At 44.5% G+C, this 20,451-nt stretch overlaps 1 long non-coding RNA gene across 5 annotated transcripts in view; it reads left to right on the top strand.

Annotated features, from left to right (window-relative positions):
- Window positions 1–19,300, top strand: part of LOC108351250 (uncharacterized) — a 37,490-nt gene extending 18,190 nt beyond the window's left edge. Inside the window, exons 2-4 of one of the 5 annotated variants that reach the window (XR_010052267.1) lie at window positions 10,957–11,058; window positions 12,125–14,869; window positions 15,556–19,299. This is a non-coding gene — a long non-coding RNA (uncharacterized LOC108351250). Of the gene's footprint in view, window positions 1–9,599; window positions 10,447–10,956; window positions 11,059–12,124 lie in introns of those variants that run through there. The other 4 variants (XR_010052265.1, XR_001838459.3, XR_010052266.1 and 1 more) reach the window with 4 other exon arrangements.
- Window positions 19,301–20,451: the final 1,151 nt, after the last annotated feature.

Below are 20,451 nucleotides of genomic sequence, written 5' to 3'. Positions count from 1 at the left end.
GACGAGGTTCCCCAGGGTGGGATGGAATGCCAGCTACTCATGGTCCTGTCAGAATGAAGTGGCTGAGAGAAATGGGCTCCAGGCTTCCTCACTGCAGATTTTGGTCTCTGTTCAGACAAGAATGACTAGGTCTCCATTTTTCGTCATGTACATTGTTATTCAGGAAAGAACACCATGATTATTGGCCATGGGGTAGCAGCTATAAAAGCAATGGGTGTTCTGTGAAGAACGTTTGGTTTCATAAGAAAAGCAGGAGCAAGGGTGCTGAAAGCCACTAAAACGCAACAAAAGGAAGCAAACTCATCAGCCATATGGGAGCAGCCAAGGGAATCGGGTTGTTCAATAAAGGACTCGGTGTGTCAAGTTCGTTTCCTCTGACCTGGTTTCTGGTACCTGAGACCAAGAGCTTTTATGCCTGTCCTGCAACATTTGCCATCTGCCTGAGTCTGTGTTTTCGTAGTTAATTTATTTCATATTTCATTAGACCTGAAAGAAAGCTTAGAGCTCATCTGGACTTTTATCGGTAATTAATATGCCTTAAGTAGCCAGGCACTGGTGTGTGTGTGTGTGTGTGTGTGTGTGTGTGTGTGAGAGAGAGAGAGAGAGAGAGAGAGAGAGAGAGAGAGACGGAGGGACAGAGAGACAGACAGAGAGACAGAGACAGAGATGGGGTAGGGGAGCAGACAGCAGTGCACACACAGTATGCATGCCTAAATGTGCCCAGGGACAGATCAGACCCATTGGCCACAGCTTTCCTATTGCTAGATTTTCACGGCCTTACTTTACAGAGAGTAAAACCGAGTCTACTCACAGGAGTGATAAGCATCTTAGATGCATAATTTTACTCTAAGAATGACTTTTTAAAAAGTTTACAGGAAATTGGCAAGTCATGAATTGTACAACTTCTTACACAGCTCTGTCTCATTGTTCGTCTCACACGTCAGATGGCAGGAAACAGGTGTGGGATAAAAAGGAGGCTGGTTCTCGGTAGCTCCAGCTGTGGGTGAGGACCGCCCTTCCCATCACAGCCACACCTTTTAAAACCCAAAGTGGCTGCATTTCTTTACTTCAAGCCCACTATGGATGGTGAAGGAGGTACTTTAAACTCCCGTGGGGAGGGAGCACTAAGTGACGTAATTGATCTTCAGAGATGTTCATATTTGGTGTCAGAGAAATGGCAAGTGTTGCTGGACCATTGTTCAGAGGAACACAGCCTTACAGAAATTATAACCCTCCCATAGACGTGCTCTGTGTCTGTCTGAGGCCTGCTGTCAGCACCCTTTCCACACAGGACATAGTAGTTGACTTCTGACCTCTTCAGTATCGATCTCTGTAGCTACAGATCTGTGGTGGCAGGGTGTTCATTCTCTATGTTGCCTTACATTTTCACTGCCTGCCTGACAGACTTCTGGTTTCATCCAGTGGTTGCTAAGGAGGCTGCACACCCCTGCAGAGCTCCCTCTGAAGCCTCTGGTGGGGACAAGCATCAGTCATGTGCAGACAGGCTCTGGGAGGCCATCCTCCAGCATGTGGAGATGCTTCTGAAGAGGACTCTCCAAGTGACCCTGAGGGAGGTCCTCCTTACAGAACCTGCCCAGATCAGAACCTCGTGTCTGCCTCGCTAGCTGCTGGTGTTCTCCAACTGCCAGCTCAGAACTGCTGTGGAACTGTCCCACTGTACGCTGCTGCCATCTTTAGAGTTTTGTGGTCCTCACCTCAGCCGGGTGCGGCATATGGCACACGTGCCCACCAAGTTTCTTCATTGATCGATCCTGCCTATGCTTTCATAATTGAGATTCGTTGTTTTCTGGTTTCTCTTCCCTCTCAGTTTCATCAGATGGGTTTGCCTCCTCCTTGGGAACATCACGGTTTTATTTTCAGAAAAAAAACAAAACAAAACAAAATCCCAAACAAACAAAGAAAAAAAAACAAAGATTCTCTGCAATTTTCAACAGAGCCCACAAACCTCCTTGTGGGGCGTCCGTCTTCCCACCATGTCCAGTGAAGGCGGCATGACGGCTGTTGACGATAATCATCCTCTGTGCTGTCTGGTTCCCATCTTTCCTGCACCCCAGACCCAGGGAAGTTCACTTTGGAACTTCATAGATCTACTTTTCAAATTATTATTCTGTGAATCTGGCCCATTGCATACCATTGGCTGATGCAATGTATGTGTGTACATGCGTGTTTGTGCTTGTGGGGGCTGGAGGTCAACAGGGGGTGCCTTCCTCAATCTTTCTCCATCTTATTTTTTTGAGACAGCATCTCTCACTGAACCTGGGACTTGCCAGTGAACCCCAAAGATCTTACCTGTACCTCCTGCACCCTGAGGTCACAGGCATCCTGGGGATTTGAAATCATACTTTCATGCTTGCGTGGCAAGCTCTTTACAGAGCAAGCGGTCTCCCCGGCCTCTTGTTCTCTCCCTCTTGAGTGACTCTTCTCTTCTCCATCTTCAGTTATGTCTGTGTGAAATACCACACAGACACACAGTTTTAATTTCACACTTTTTTGGGTGTTTGCTGGCTCTACACTTTACTCCACTTTGTACTGTGATGTTTCCCACAGCCCTGCCCTGCCATTGTATGCCCACTCCTCATTTTCTCCTTTCTCTCAGCAATGAATTGTCATTTCCATATTTGCATATGTATAATTATTACAGACACTCAACCGTTCACAAACACCTTTTGATTTTTTTCCCCCAGAGTCAGGCTTGCTCTATAGTCCCCACAGGCTTCCAACACGTGGTCTTCCCATCTTGGCCTCCTCAGTACTGGGACGACAGATGTGCACCTCTACACAGGCATAGCTTTATTTTTGAAACAGTTTGGCTGTTAATAATAAATCAACCATTTGGTTCAGGGTTTCTCAGTGTCGCTACGATTCACTGTTCACGATTGGGGTTAGATGATTCTTTGTGGTGAGTGATGACCTGGACAGCAGCCTTGGCCTCTTCCCACAGGATGCCAGCAGCCCTCATCTAGCTGCGCCAACCAGGAAATGACTGAAGAGGTGCATCTTTCCTGGTGGAGAACCAGCTGCTGCATTTAGCTTGAGCTGTCTCCTTAGGAGTATGAGTCTCTTCGTGGCCTCTCCTCTCTCTCTTGTCCTCCCCTTCTCCCACCTCTGTAGGCTCGGTTGGGGCTATGGGGATTCTGTGTGTAATCTTGGCATCGGCGAGAAACCTCTGGCATGCAAATGCTCTGCCGCTGGCTCACATAGCCTGTGACTTGCCGCCTATTCCTCCAACCGGCTCACCACAGGCCATCACTCAACTGGAGATGCAGTTCCTGCTGAATTTCTGGAACTCAGCGGCATTTTCTCCCTTGCCCTGACACTGTCTGTCCTCTCCACACGTTCACTGTGGGGACAGATGGTCTCTTCAGCAAGGACAGTTTAGCTCTTTTCATGCTTATTCAAACCTCTGACCTTGGAGGCTCCCTAGGTCCGTTGCATATACTGTTCCCAAACACCTGCCTGGGCCCCTATTTTTGTGGAGCCCACTTCCGGCTAGTATGAGGAACCATGGAAGATCATCTCTTCTCAGCCCTGTAGACAGGAAGTTCCCCGATGCCCTATCCTCTCACATCGCTCATTGAGTTCTCTTCAGCCTTCTCTTTCTCAGAGTTTTGGACCAAGAGGGAGAAATGTTTAGAACTTCTCACAGGGGCCACAACACTCGCTCTACCTCTATTAAATCTCGTAGCTCTTTCTTGCTCCTGCTCTTGAATCTTCAGTCTTATTTTTTGGGTAGTAGATAGTGGGTACAAGGGAGCCATCTAGACACTGACCTTATTATATAAATACCATATCTTGACTTCATATTCTTTTACTCCTGGCATCCAGAATCAACCCCTACCACCACACCACCACATGTGTAAGAACCCATTTTGAAGCTCAGTACAAATTTCTGAGCTTTGCTTTTAGAACACTCTTTCGTTCTTCCTGGGATTCTTAAAATTAAGTTTCCCCTTTACAGAGGCAGCAGGGCCCCATCTTAACATATCAGCATGAATGATAGAATGGCTGGGAAATAAAAAGAAATTACCAAGAGGAAAAGATATAAAATATAGAATGTCTGATGGTTGAACTTTCAGGCTTCTTTTTTGCCAAAGTCTTACAAATCTCATCAAATTAATCAGACCTTAATGTCTGGTGCTAGATCGAGGCCGGCCTCCAGCGGCAGTTGGGAGCACAAGGTTCAGGGATGGCTCAACACTCTCCCTTTCCTCCACTCAGGAGTGGGTCTTGCCCTCAGGCAGTTCTAGCTGTTCAGGAGTCAGGGCTTCGAGGTACCCCTGGCAGAGAACCCCTGTCTGTGTGAACACAGCCAATAAAAATGGGAAGGGAGTGTGAAGGACATGTGTATGTGTTTTAAAGGTTATTGGCAACGTCTAACTGTTTCATTGCCAGTGGCGATCACTCCTTTCCCCCCTATAATTCTGTTCAGCTTCATGCTGGACTGATTCAAATAGGAAGCCGACACGATGTCTACCAAAAAATCATTTTAATCTCCAAGTTCCATAAAACAATATATGACACTAGTATAACTCAGGTTTTTGGAACGAAGCTTGTTACAACCAAAGCACTTCCAATTTTATTTTTAGAAAGGGGTTCAATTTTTTTTTTTTTTACATCGAATTAGGCTGACTTCCTTTCTGTCTCAGTTAGGGGGTTGTTTTAAATAACAGCCCATGGTTAAAGAATAATTTGTTTCTAATCTGCCTTTATTTTTTGCTTTGAAGATACCATTGACTCTATTAATGAAACAGTTGCCATTTTGTTTCCCTTGAGAAGCTAGAGTCTGCAAAATCTCTCCTTGACAATCAGACAGAGCTGATGTGATGCCTTAGATTTTATACTACAATGAGCCAACCTGACAGGGAGGTGTCTCAGACTCGTAATGACCTTGACTGATCACAGAGCTGGCATCGGACTTCTTCACTGTCTGCCTGCTGTGCTTCTAAACTGAGTTAACAGCCCTTGCTGACCGCAAGCAGCCTTTGGAGACAACTTGGAGTCCAGCTTGTGCCTGCACCACAAAACTACCACCCACAGGAAAAAAAAAAAAGAAAAACAAAAAAACAGGGAATAGAGGGAGAAAATGAGACGTAACAAGTGGTGCACACTGGTGCGTTGAGTTTATTCTGATTAAAGAGATAATGCATGTTAAAGAATTAAGATTCTTTCAGATAGCATATGTGGGTTAGTGTGCACTTGAATGTGTGGAGGCCTGATCAGGGTCACTTTGGGGTGTCGTTCTATGGGAGTCAATTATTTATTTTGTCTTCTGAGACATTTATTTTCACTGGAACATGGGGCTCTCTGATTAGTGAGGCTGTCTGATTAGGCGAGGCTGGCTGGAACTCCAGGATCTTTTGGTCCCTATGTCCTCAGAGTTTAAATACAAGTTAAGGATCCCAGCCCCTGCTCTTACTATGGGTGGTGGAATCAAGCTCAGATTTCATGGTTGTTCAGCAAGCATTTTACCAGCTGAGGCCTCTCCTCGGCCCCACAATTAATTTTCAAAGGTAAAGTGGAAGTTAATGATAGATTTCAAGGCCCCACTAGAAAAAAAAAAAAGAAAGAAAACCCCCAAAATATATTTACATGGGAGGTATTTTGAAAACTACTTCTTGACAGACAGGCTAAACACTGACTATCATATTCACTTTAAATGTGGAGATCCGATACCAAGTAAATCTTTGGTAAACCTCTCACAATCTGGAATCAGCTCAGGAAAAACAGAAAGAAAAATTTAGAAAAAGCCACAAAGATGGGAGATGTGGCTGACAGATGACAAGCTCTGAAGTGTGAATGCCACGGAGGTTTTCTCTGCAAACATCAAGCTGCCTGGATTAGCTGACTGACCCTCAGCGTGCGTGCGTGAGTGCGTGCGTGCGTGCGTGAGTGCGTGCGTGCGTGAGTGCGTGCGTGCGTGCGTGAGTGCGTGCGTGCGTGCGTGCGTGAGTGCGTGCGTGCGTGCGTGCATGCGTGCCGTGCGGATCGACTAGCCATTTACATTCTCACTGAGGACTTCTTGCAAAGTATTATTGATTTTAGGCTTATATTTATTTCCTCCAATTTTCTTTTTGATTTGAAAGTTTTCAGCCCTATAGAAATATCAAAAGAACGGGAATGAATCATTTGTAAAAAAAAGTTGCAGATATTCAATGCTTTTGCCCTAAAATAATCAGAGTGTAACTCCTAAGCTGTCCTCCTACAATTCCATCACGACACCAGGAATTCCGCATCAGTATGATGTGATGTTTCACTACACAGAACACACATTTGCCAAAGGGTTTCCTATAGGTTCCCCTGTCCTCCAACCTACGTCCGACAGGAGTCGTGTTCCAGCTGCAGATGTTGCTCCCTGGCAGAGTGCCTGGTGTGCTTATGTCTGGGTTTGATACAAAATCGGTAAGGAAAAACAAATTATACAGTGGCCAAGGCACAGGGATGTGTGTATGCTGCTACCACCAATAATAGAGAGACTGAGCAAAAGGACGGAAAGTTTGAGGTCAGCCTGGACTATATGGCAAAACATGTGACCAACAGATCTCACAAGAAACCAAGCGAATAGAACAATACTGTATTTGATTGACCTATATCTTTTGCCCTTTGATCTAGAACGAGGCTGAGCTAACATCTTTTGTAAAGGGCCAGGTATAAACACAAATATTTACATATACGTCAACAGAATAGTAATATCAATATTTTAGGCTTGTGACGCTGTATGTGTTGCAGCTACCCAAGGGCATTGTGGCACCTCAGCCACAGCCATAGGCGATGTGGAAATGAATGGATGTGATTGTGCTTCAATATACTTGTCACATTTTCAAATACCATAAACTATTATTTTTCTTTTGAGTTTTGTTTATTAGATTGCGGCAGGGTTTCAAACAGTCCAGGAATTCACTATGTAGGCGAGGATGACCTTGAACTTCTGATCCTCCTGTTTCTCCCTTCTGAGTACTGTGATCATAGGCATAAATGGGCAGGCCTGATTTCTGTGCTTCTGAGGATCAAATCAAGAGACTCATGCATGCCAAGCAAGTATTGTACCAGCTGAACTACGTGCCTGACTCTCATTGAAGTTTTTTTCCTTTTTTTCTTTTTTAACAAATTTGAGGATTTATTTTATGTATATGCGTGCTCGATCTGCATGTGCATCTGCACACCAGAAGAGGGCATCAGATCCCACTGTACGTGGTTGTGAGCCACCACGTGATTGCTGGGAATTGAGCTCAGGACCTTTGGAAGAGCAGACAGTGCTCTCTTAACCGCTGAGCCATCTCTCCAGCTGAAGGGTTTTTTTTTTTTTGTTGTTGTTTTTTTTTTGTTTTTTTTTTCAATGACTTAAAAGTATACAAACCATTCATAGCTCATAGGTTGTAAAGAACAGTAGGTGGCAGGGCTTGACCCTTAGTTTATTGGCCCCATACAGAAAATCAACCTACCTTTTAAATTGAGGTACATAAAAATGCATATAATTTGAAATAGACACTCATATATCATAAGAAACAATTGTAACTTTGTTTTATGAAAACAACCAGTTATTTGTGTTAGTACATGGAGCCAAAGGTAGTCAGCACCAAGTCTAAGTACGTGACTATAGTGTGCTTTCAAAAATGGTTTTTGCTCAGCTAGCCCATGGTGACTGGTCTTTAATGCCAGTGCTTGGGGGCTGGGATGGGGGAGCAAAGGCTGGCAGATCTGTGAGTTCAAGGCCAGCCTGGTCCATAGAGCAAGTTCAGGTCATCTAGGACTACACAGAAAAGCCATGTCTTGAAAACAAAAAACAATAACAACAAAAAGGGTTTTGCTTCATGTGTAAAATGTGGGCATGTGTGCGAGCAACTGTGTGTGTGTGTGTGTGTGTGTGTGTGTGTGTGTGTGTGTGTGTTTCTGTGGTGCTAGGGTGGAACTGAGGTCTGGCACGTGCTAGGCAAGCACTCTATTACTAAAGCACAGCCTCAGCCTTTTGAAGTTGTTTTAACTATTATCGGAGTCTTTAGATAGCAAATATATGCAGTATTTGAATATCTGTCATGACAGTGACCCTGCCTGTCAGGCCAGCCTAATGAGTCTATGTGACAGGAATATACTCAGAACTGTGTCAGAGGATGTGACAGCTCCTGTAGATGCCATTAGCCATGTCACCTCTTCTTATCAAATTCTTGCCAGCTTAGTGCAGGGTCCCAGGCTCAAATTTACAAGAACAGATTCAGGGAAAGGTAGGAGTCAGCAAGGCCCAGAGTTTGTCCATCTGGGCTAATAAAGTTGGCACTTATTAGCAAATCTCCTGGGAGTCTTCCAATATCCTTAGTGTCCCCTGGCTGGAGGGAAGCCTGTCCAATGGGGTGGTCCTGATGTCTCCTTTGTTACATTTTACTTACTCTGGTCACACCATGATTAGACTTTGCTAAAACAGAACTTGGAAAGGTTTCTTTACACCCAAGAATGGTGATGTGTGACTCATGGAACTTCCTCCGGAAACACCGAGTGGGTTGTCCCATTAGTTCCTGCCAAAAGACTCCAGTTTTCTGATGTACTCCAGGTACCTTTAGTGTGCTTACAATATTCCTAGATATGATCTCAAATGTGAAGTGAGGAGTATTGTCTCCACCCAGAGCCAAGCACGTCTCTACTTCTCTGAAGACAGCAGACTTGCCAGTCATCTTGGAGGCTCATTTAGAACAGAGGTCTTAATTGGGGAGATGGACAATCGAATGAATGATGGTCCTCTGTTCTACTGAGACTCAACCTCTGCTGGGGCACAGCCACTCACTGTTGTATGGAGGGATCTTTTATTAGAAACGTACTCCCGTGACGGTATTTACTGCAAATTTCTAATGTCTCCCAGTGATTCTCACATGTAGGCTTTAAACAACGATTCTTCTGTTGGGTCAAACCAAGGAAATTTATGTCAGCACCGAGGAACTGAACACATTTAGGGATGACATTATTTCTGGGGTTCTCAAATCCTTATTATTTTCCTACTTCTCAAATCAAATGCTGTGCTGATTTCCACGATACCCACTTTATTAGCAATATCACTGATAAACAAACAAAATCCATCTGTACGCACATCCATCATATTAAGTTTATGTTGCTCTTTATTCAAATATCTCCCCCCAACCCCCCAACTATTTAACTCCACTAAAGGCATTAAACAGTTCACTTTTCAAATTTATGGAAAAAGATGACTGGAGTCCTGGTAATTTATTCCTTTGAAGTTTTTTTGGGAGCAATGCAGTTTGGAGAAAGGCAAGAGTTTTCTTTTCATCTGCAAGAGGACAAAGCTGTTGGTAGTCAGTCTCGTCCCTTTGCCGGCCTTCATGTCTAGCTCATGTTTCCATGCCCAAAGCATCATAAATAACCAATGAAGTAAAAGACTGTTTAAACACTAGGAGTCAATTTCCATAAATGCCCGTGTTAAAAATGCATGACTGGCATGCAGTTTTAATTTTAGCCACAGTGCAGTGTCTGTCTGTGGCCAGTTTTCTTGGCATGTCTTGTCTTAAAGCCCAGTAAAGATGAAAGGCAGGCATCTGAAGCAGTACAGGTGGAGTCAGCCGCTACATTTGTAGCCGCGTTTCTCCCTCATCAGCATCAACCCCTGTGACCTCCGAAATGAGTAAAAGGATCTCAAGTCGGGATGGTGGAGAGGAGCGAGCGGTAGGTGTGAACTGACTACTGCCCTCTGACCTGTAAACCCAGAAAAAACGATAGGAAGCTAAACACCCCCGCTCCCCCTCATCATCCCCCCCAGCCACGGCCTCTCCCCCGCCACCACAGTGATGCGGTTTCCACAAGGGGGGGGGCAGGGACAGTGGTGGGGGCCTCCATGATTCTCCCGAGCCAGAAAATACATATGTGGTGCTCACGCAGTCACTTGGGCTTAATCAACTGAACAAGCCTCTGCTTCTTAGAGAGAAAGACAGAGAACAGCCACTGACTGTCATTACTGCTGCCTGCTGTCTAGGAAAGCTGAGAACGGTAGAGAATGATTTCTGTTCTTTCTCATGATACGTTAGTAAATTCTATGTACATTATTAGTTCTTAATAAGTTAGAATGTTGGTTTCATGAATACAGTTCTTGTCCTGTGTACCAAAATTCCTTAAGGCCCCAGGGCCTTTGCTTTCGTGTGCAGAACTTCCAGTGGGAAACTTTGCCTGGGTGTCTTTTATACGAAGACCAATATCCTTGCCAGTGTTTACGTCTTAAGTATTATTACGGGTGAAATGTTCAACAGAGCCGGGCTACATTCTTCAATAGAAAAGGCATCTATGAGGGAAGAGTAGAAAAATATCAAAAACAGTAAACTCACCTAGTTTTCAGTCTCAGCTTCAAGCGTCCAGGCAACCTTCGAGACGTTTGGAAACACAACACCGCCACCTTCTGGTGGAGTCATGCCATCGTTCTCTCTGCCAGTCGATGGGGTTCGCTTTCATCCATAATTTGCATTTCTGTTAGGACAGATCTAATTTGATTTGTAGCTTTGAAAACTTTAAGTAGAATCTAGACAATTGTCCGAGACAATTTGGATTAAGATCAAAGAGTCTGAAACCAGAGGTCTCTTCACTGACTCTGTTTTTGGGGAGGGATGTGATTTCGGCATCAGCGATCTTACCTGAGGCGTTCTGCGCTGGCTGTTGTTTTCAAATCTATTACTTACCTGCTACACAAGGCTCGGTTTCCTGTATCCCAGGCAGGCCTGGAACTCACTATGTAGCTGAGGATGACCTCGAACTTCTGATTCTTCTGCTTCCTCCTCCCAAGTCTGGGATTACAGGTGTACACCACCACACCCAGTTTTTTTTTTTTTTTTTTTTAAGTTTGGGATTAAGCCTCAGCTATGTGTACACCAGGCAAGCACTCTACAACTGAGAGGTTTCTCTAGTCCACTTTTCTAGAGCCTTCTAATAGATTGTTAAAATCACCTGTCCTAGGAGATGGTGAAGCATCCTGCCGCTAAGATTGCTGAAGTGCCAGCAGTTTGTCCCTCCATGCTCCACACTGACCACAGTTGTCCTGCTACTGCTCCTGGCCAAGTGAGTCAGCTGGGAGATTGGCTAATGGGGTTTTCCTTTTCTATCCAGTAGAGAGAAAAGAAGGTCATGCAGGGGAAGGTGGCCCCAGCCTTGCTGTTATGAAAGACCAGGAGCCCCAAAAGATGGTGTATTGTAGTGAGAGTTTTAGTTTCTTAAAAAACCCAATTCGTTTATGTGAATAGGTTTTTGTTAAAATTCTCAAGTGTGGGATATGGGGCTGCTTCAGGTCGGCCACAGCCATTAACTGTGATTGTCCCTAGGTGCTCTGGGGAGGGGAGCAGTGATCTTTGCCAGATGAATAGTTTAATGTTGGGGACTCTGGAGAGGGTATAAACAGGAGATCCCCAAGAGGGCTTGGAGTGACTGCTGCTTTTCCTGCTGCTGCCCCTGATGCTACTGCTACGTCCTGCTATTGGGTTTGCTATAGCTGGTTTTCTGGACAGCCGGATATTCTGATGACGAAGATTGGACTTGCCCCAAAGAACCCATCAGCAGGAAATAGCCTATAGAAACACCCCCTTTCCCCTCTGACCTTCTTGCTCTCCTACCTAGTGTTGGGGGTTGAAATGAATAAAGGTAAAATGAGGTTGGAAGGGAGGTAGAGATATAAGAACCCAATAAAATAATAAGAGAAATATGCCAACAGTGAATTCTCTGTTTGAGAAAAGGCCCAAGAATCCTGGCACTGGGCAGTATATCCAGCCAAAATGGGACATCATTGGCTACTTCAAACAGCTCCGTGCATCTGGCTGTAGCTGTAAAGGGCTGTCCTCTTCGATAGGCTAAAGTGCCCCCTGCAAAAAACCAGTTCAATCAGCTTAGGCTACCAAAGCTCATCCCCAGTGCAGTTCACAGACAAGAGAAGAAGAGGCTGTTGGCCTGGGCTCCCCCACTAAAACACTGCCAAGCCTTCAAGCAGGGGCCAATACTTCCTCTAGCTTGGCGGAAAACAAGAAGGCTTAGCTAGTGGTCACATGATGGGGGGCCTCTGCTGAGTCATCGGGAGGAAGAACAGGCTGGGGGCAGCCGGTCCCTGAGGAAATGTATCTTCATTGCTTTCACACAGGTTAACACAGAAGACAACAGTGTTCTGGCTAAGCTGCTGGAAGCTTCGAGGAGCAACTACTACAGATACTATGGCAACTGCAGACACCTGTGAGACAGTGCCTTGGGTTCAAAGTCTGGCTGCCATTGCTGAGCTGGAAAAGGCAGAGGCCACCAAGCTGGGATAGCTGTGTACTGGATCAGTTTGACCAAGTATTCTCTCCTAAGGGTTGGGCATGATGGAAAAACGAAGGAGAGTATGGTTGGGGGAAACTCACAGGTAGGTGGTACAGCTTTGGAGACCATGGCCAAGAGAGTTGGTCATAAAGCTGCCTAAGCAATAAATGGGTGAGTGGGAATTTTGCTAATTCTTTTCCATTGGGGTTCTTTCCAAGTGACTGGTTCACTGGAAATGCACCTGGAGCTACCATTTTTCACTCAGCAGGTTCTTCCATAGAGATCTAAGAATACAGTCAGTCTTAAGAAATGGTTATTGGAGGGCTGGCTAGGTAGCTCAGTAGGTAAAGGCTCTTGTCACCAAGCTGGATGACATGAATTCAACCCTCAAGACATACATGGTAGAAATTAAGAACAGACTTCTTCAAGCTGTTATCTGATCATGGTGTGTGCATATTTGCACACACACACACCCATACACACACCCACCCACCCACACACACACACACACACACACACACACACACACACACACACACATGAACACAGACATACATACTAAATATAGTTAAAAAGAAATAGTGATGGGAATGAATGAATTTTGTATTTCATTTCTGAACACCCTGCTGGGACCAGACTGGAAGTAAATTTCCATTTACTACCCCACCAACTTGACCCCAAACCCCACAACAGGAAAGGGAAGTGCTCACAGAGCAACCCTGCTTGTTTCTTCTCCATCCATGTATGGAGATGTGGGAGATATTGGAATAAGCAAGCAAGATGATTACATTTTCACAGTCAAGCTGTGGCCTCCGAGGAACATCTTTTTATAAGAATATGCATCTTAGTCATTGCTATTAACATTATCATGAAGAAAATTGATAGCAGTGTGAACAAGTTTATGGACATAAATCCAGGCTCACCCAGGCATCCTCTCCTCTTTGGCTACAAGAAAAGCACTGTTCCTGTTTGCCCATTCATTGCAGAATTCCTTGTCTAGAGATGCTCTTGCTGACTGACTGGCTTTTGCTGTGCTCTGTCTGTCACGACGGAACCTTAGTTTCAAAACCACCAAAGCGATTGTAACCTCTTTAATGGGATTTCACATTTAGGGGCTAGGATTGGCTCTGATTCTGTTTGTAAAATTACATTTTAGAATTCTCTCTCTCTCTCTCTCTCTCTCTCTCTCTCTCTCTCTGTGTGTGTGTGTGTGTGTGTGTGTGTGTGAGAGAGAGAGAGAGAGAGAGAGAGAGAGAGAGAGAGAGAGAGAGAGCATGGCTGTCATGTGGCAGTCAGAAGAGGTCAGAGAACAGCTTGCTCTACTCATGTCAACAGGCTTGATGTCCGGCTCCATTTCCATTGAGTCGTCTCTTAGGTCCCTGGTGGAATCTTATTTGAGGATCTCACTTTATCTCTCGACTTGAGAGATTAACGGACATTTAACATACACTTGTGAATCATAACTATATATATATATATATATATATATATATATATATTCCTCTTAAAGACCCTCTAGTGACATTAGAAATAACCCAAGAAAATCCTTTAGGACCCTTGTTCTATTTGGTGTTCTGGGAGGAATTTTTACTAAATGTAAGCCAATGTTTAGAATCCAGGTCCTCTCTGGAGTAGAGAAAGCAAGTGAGACAGAGGACTGTACGTCTCTTGGTGTGGTTTTCCTTGCCCGGCTCCATGTTCACTTACTGGTCCAACCTCTTCTTAAGCAAAAGGACTACCCTGCTAGAAGGTTCTTCTGGGTCAGCCATCACCTTGAACTGTCTCTGGGTCTGCAGTGCAGTGTGAACAGCAGGAGGCATTTGGCTGTGGAGTGGGCCAGCTCTGCTCCATGTTCCAGCTTTCCCCTGACTAGGTGTGCTCTTATGATGTCGTTGGAGGCTTCTGTCTACTTACCCATAAAGAAGCGGTGCCGTGAAATCTGCGTGGACTAACGCATGTCACACCTGGACTGTAACAGTTGCTTCTTCAGTCTCACCTGAGGGAGAAACACGAAGCCCCGAGTTTTCTGTGTCCCTGCTGTGAACTATGGCTCTGCATTAAGTCTTTGCTAGTGACATATGAACGTCATAGTCAACAGAGACAGCTGCACCACGTGGACCTGCTTACGGCTTTAGAGATTGTGAGAGCGGGTGGACTGGAGGGAGCCATTTTCTCAGTGAGCACACCAGACCAGAACTCTTTAATGACTTGACTTGGGGGAAATCTCAAAGTCCCAGGGTGGAACTTTAAGAAGGCATTTTGTATTTAACCCGATGCTGCCAAGTAGGAATAAACCTCGGGAAGCATGGAGATAAACTGAATTGGGGGACAGGTTCCCAGTTACCCTCAAAGTGTGCTCTGTTGGGAGGGCTGGATTGCCCAGTAAGGAATGTCTTTGATCCTCTGATGGGTTTGGTGCATCATGGACTGTCTTTACTCCTCTACTCTCCTAATAAGCACTTCAGCCACCAGCAGATGCTATGACAGAAGCAGGACACAGGCTTCTTAACATCACAGAATCCCAACCATTCTTCACGGCACCTCATAGAGGCAGCAATGTAAACCATATCCATTCACTCCTTCCTCCCAGGTAAGAATGTCTACGCATCTGGAAGAACTAACTCTGAAATTTACCTTTTAGGCACAGAAAAATACATTGTAACTCCAGTGAACCAGTGCAGATGAAGAAGGCATTGTGTGTGATGATGGCTCATACCTGTGATCCTAGCACACATAAGGCTGAGGCAGGAAGACTGTGAGTTTGAGGCTAACCTGGGCTATATAGTGAAGTCCTGCCTCAAAAAACCAAAACCAAATAAAAAGCAAATCAAAACAAGGAAGGAGAAAAAAAGAACCTTAGAAGTTATAACTAGGTTTTGACAACTGTGTACATTTTTACTGATTTTGTTGTGTTGTTGATGTTTTGACTTCAAATATCCAGCAGAGGGCATGAAAGGAATTGGTTTAGTCGGGTGTACTATGGACTGTGGGAGGGATGGGCAAAGAAAATGCAAAAGGGAATGTGTGAATTCCACGTTATAGTCCTCAGACAGGGAAGTACTTGCAACATTGTAACTTCTGTTGTTTCTTTTCTTTCTAGCCTTTGTTTAAAACACTCAGCTCATTTCTCTTTAAGTCTATGTATAAAACACACAGGACAGCATGAAGTAAAGTGGGTGATTTTACTCAGATTGGTTACTTTTCTGTTGCTGTGATAAAATGCAACAAACAAGGCAACTCATAAAAGAAAGTGTTTGTTTGGATTTATGAATCCAGGGGATAAGAGCCTGTCATGGCAGGAAAGTACGGCAGATGGCAAACCACATGGGGCAGAAACTGAGGACTCACATCTTAAGTTGCAAGCACAAACAGGAAAAAGAAAGAGCACATGGAAATGGCTCGTCTTTGAATTCTTCGAGGGCCACCTGCAGTATTATACTTCCTCCAAAATGGCCACACCTTTTAAACATCAACTGGGAATCATCTTTATTAGTATTTTATTGCTTTGAAGAGACACCATAAAAAAGGTGACTCCTCTTCCTCCTCCTCCTTCTCCTCCTCCTCCTCCCCCTCCTCCTCCTCTTTAGAATTATTTACTTATTACATGTATATGAGTACACTGTAACTGTCTTCAGACACACCAGAAGAGAGCACCAGATCCCATTACAGATGGCTCTGAGCCACCATATGAGTGCTAGGAACTGAATTCAGGACCTCTGAGAGAAATGTCAGTGATCTTAACCTCTGAGCCATCTCTCTAGCCCCACCATGGCAACTCTTATAAAGGAAATAATTTAATTGGTGCTGTCTTACAGTTCAGAGGTTTAGTCCATTATCCTTATGGTGGGCAGCATGGCAGTGTGCAGGCAGACATGGTGCTGGAAAAGTAGCTGAGAGTTCTACATCCAGATCAGCAGGCAGAAGGCAAAGAGTGAGACACTGGGCTTGGCTTAAGCTTCAGAGACCTCAAAGCCCACCCCCACAGTGACAGACTTTCTCCAACAAGGCCACACTTACTCTAGTAAGGCTGTACCTCCCAGTCGTGCCACTCCCTCTGAGCCTATGAGGGTCATTTTCATTCAAACTACTATATCGATCAAGTTTTCAAATGTGACTATGGGCCACCACAAGCACAACACCAGATATAAGACATCACATAACATTGTACTCACAATAAAGCAAGTCTCCTTCAGACCACTAGAGCTCCCTCAGCAGAACATCACCATCCACTTGGCTTCCAATCATAGGCTTAGGGGATAAAGGGAGAAGGCTTTAGCATTAGCCAAGAGGTTAAACACAACTGAGGACTTAGCAGTTAAAATTAAACAAGAATCGGTAAGATGTGTGTGTGTGTGTGCGTGTGTGTGTGTGTGTGTGCGCGCGCGCACATGCGCACATGCCCATGCACACATGCATATTTTCTATCCACACATCTATGTAAATGTATGTGTTTATGCACATCTCTTTCCCTCTTTTTGGTGTGATCTTAAGACACACATACATCAGTACAATATTTACCAAATGTCTACTGTAGCATGTAGGTTTTGCTATCCTGCTTTAAGCTCTGTGTGCGCTGTGCTACCAGCCCCACCCACGTTCCCTTGGATCTGTGGATGAAACACACACATTAATATAATTTTCAACCTGCCTTATGGCTCAGTTGCTGGGTGCTTCTAATGTCCTGCCAGAGGAAACAGCCTATGGCCTCGCCTCCCGAGATCTCACATCTCACCTTTTCTCCCTCGGAAGCATGGCAAAAATTCTCTTCCCTCCTCTGCTTCTGTTAGTCTGCCTATGGGGACCCAGAAGTCCTGCCTATTTCATCTAGCTCATTGGCCACTAGCATCTTTATTGATGGATCAAAATCAATTGGGAATAGGACCTTAGCAGCAGAACTACCCCCTACAGTTTATAAAGTGCTACATTTTATATTAAGCACCTGAAACACTGCTTTCATCTTATAATCACCCTACAAAGATTTCTATAAAGGCGACAAAGCACCTGGGAACATTTTTTCATGGGTCTCTCAGATTTCCATGTGTTTTAGGAGGAAAGCACCAATTGCCTTTTGTTCTGGCCTATGTCTTCCAAGCATGTTCACATAGCAGTTTGGCTTGGAAAGATGGAGACCATGTTTGCTTCTGGAGCAAAGAATGGGTACTATCCATCGCAGTAAGATTTAGGGTCCTTGAATAGAGAGTTTCTCTTCTAAAATGTAAATGGTTGCCCCATTCAATTTGGAAGCATGAGGAGCCTATGTCACTATGCCTCACTCCCGTTACTTGCTACATGACCATGAAAGCAAAACCTTTAGTCTCTTGACCAGGATTTATGCCTCTTATCAACATCCAGGACACTATGACAAGCCACCTGTTTAGATGCCAAGAAGGAAAAATGTCAGGTCCATCACAGTTCTTGAAGCTATGTAAACTAACTTTCAGTACAGATGTGGATTCCCCTGACTCAGTCCAAGCGCGATGACCGAAGAAGAGGTTAAGTAACTTGGCTCGGAGTCAAGCTGTGTCTGAACCTTTGAGTCACCCTTTCATCCCTCTGCTCTTTGCATCAGATGGTGACACTTGGCTAAACATAAAGAAAATTCAAAGAGAACACAGTTTATATCAGGAAGGTTAGACATTTGGTCATGCTAAGAGAATGTTTTCTATTGCAACATTAGGACTTTAGCAAGAATTATCCCAGGGTGGTTTATTTATTTACATTTCTCCTAAAAAGAATGATGGGCTTTTCTTCCTTGGTGACGTTTTCATAGAAAATGCAAGTTCATTGTTTGCATTGAAGTCTTGTGATAGAAGGTAAAAAAAGAACTACATCACCAACTAACAACTCTTGGGAAGGCTATGTGTGCCAAACTGTGTGCGCCGAGCTATGTGTGCTGAGCTGTGTATGCTGAGCCGCATGTGCCAAGTTCTGGGCGCCAAACTGTGTGTGCAGCGCTGTGTGCATCGAGCTATGTGCACCGAGCTGGTGCATTACTCAGAAATCCTTCTTCGTGCTGGTGTCCTTCATGATGGAATCACAGATAGACAGTGTGAGGGAGGTTAGCTCACGTTTAAGGTTGACAGAGACAGGGCTGTGGAATGATAAAGTAAATATGAAAAATTAATCCCTCTCAGATGTCAGTTCCTGATAATGTAGCTGTTGGGTGCATTTGGTCAGTGGAAGAAGTTAAAAGTGAGGGACCGTAAGCAGCTGAATAGCATGAAGCAATCATTGAGAGTTAGCAGACCAAGACAGCAGGGGTTGAAATAGCTTCTCAGAAACAGAGAATCCTTGATTTAAAGTCCTGTCACATTTTTTTGTAAAGCATATGTGTGCCACTAAACATCTTCTGGACAAACAGAATCCTTCTACAGGACACTTTAGTCCATTGGCACTAGTTCAAGAAGCAGCTACCCAGTCCAGTCTGAGAGGACCAGGTGGTTGCGAAAGGTGACTTTGCTCTTAAATAGTTTCCAATCCAGTAAGGGGGATCGAACATATAAATGAATAATGATAGTAGAGTGTGATGCGGGAAAGACATTTATGAGCTGCAGAAGCCACGGAGAGCATCATTGCTGTGATCTCAGGTTAGACAGAATACCTTTCTTTGCTTTCTTTTTGTTGTGAGACAATGGTAGTCCCTTGCTTGATTTATTTTTTCCATATGATCAAATGACTCAATATTTCATCTTTAAAATACAGATGGTCGGGGCTGGAGAGATGGCTCAGCGGTTAAGAGCACCCGACTGCTCTTCCAGAGGTCATGAGTTTAATTCCCAGCAACCACATGGTGGCTCACAACCATCTGTAAAGAGATCTGATGCCCTCTTCTAGTGTATCTGAAGACAGCTACAGTGTACTTATATATAATAAATAAAATAAATCTAAAAAAAAATACACATGGTCTTTTTCTTCATTTTACTCCATGGGAAAACAATGTAAATGCCTCTTTGAGATATTTTTTTATATCAGTATCACAAATCAAATTATCTATGCATAACTGCTGATCAATGGATTTTTTTTAAATGAACATAGTTTGCTTGTTGATTTTGTCACAAGCATACTGGGGACTGGCTTACTTACTGACAAGAGGTTTGGCTTGAGCATAACAGATGAGCCACTGGGGACTTGGTGACCATGAAGGTCCTGAAACATCTTTAAACCCTAATGGCTTTTTCTATGTGTACCCAGGACAGACACAGATTTGGGTTCCGCAGAAGCACAGAAGCTGCTGGTTCTTCTCGCCACCATAATCATTATGAGGTCATCTTCTGAGTCTCTGTGGCAGTGCTGAGCAGTTTCGTAAGTGACTAGAATGACCAGTGTCTTGCTTTATTGGGGGGGGGTGAGGATCCTCTGAACAAAATGCCCACACACTTACACTTCATTTCTCCAAGCTTCTCCAACATTATCTTAGGGCTCTCAAATATAGCAAGAACTTTACTCATTTTTCTTCTACCCATTTCCTAAAAAGTGACCATCCCGGTTAATGTTTTGTCAATTTGACCCAAGTCAGAGTTACCTGAGAAGGAGAACCTCGGTTGAGAAAATGGCCCATCAGATTGCCTTTGGGCAACCCTATAGGGGATTATCTTGATAGAGGATTGATGTGGTAGGGTCTATCGCACTGTGGCCAGTGCCATCCCTGGCAGGTCAAAATGGGAGATGAAAGAAAGCAGGGCGAGCAAACCATTGGCGAAAGCCAGTAAGCAGCACCCCTCCATAGCCTCTGGTTCCGTTTATCACCAGGTGACCGCCTTGAATTCCTGCCCCAACCTCCTTCAGTGACAGACTGAATAAACCCCTTTCTCCACAACCCGCTCTTGTCATGTTGTTTTATCTCAGCAACAGAAAGCAAACTAAGGCAGTGACTTTGTCTTTGTAAGAGATTGGAGGCCGCCTTATTTTCTGAGAGAACAGCTGGAAAGTTTTGGGTTAGAGGATTTTAGTGGGAAAGATCATCTAAGGACAAGGGGCTCAGGAATCACCCTTCTTTATCTGAGTGCAAGGCAGACAAATGAGTGATGAAGGGCAAGAGAAAAGGACTGGAAACAAGGACTAGAGAGGGAGGAAGGAATGACACCAAGATACAGGACTAGAGGGAGGGAGTGTGCAGAGGATGTGTGTGTTTAAGGCGGCCATGGTGGTAATGCTGTAACTACATTACACCAA

The sequence above is a fragment of the Rattus norvegicus genome, chromosome 6 (assembly GCF_036323735.1).
Source record: "Rattus norvegicus strain BN/NHsdMcwi chromosome 6, GRCr8, whole genome shotgun sequence".
In the NCBI taxonomy this organism is placed as follows: domain Eukaryota; kingdom Metazoa; phylum Chordata; class Mammalia; order Rodentia; family Muridae; genus Rattus; species Rattus norvegicus.
This window is presented reverse-complemented; position numbering and strand designations above follow the sequence as displayed.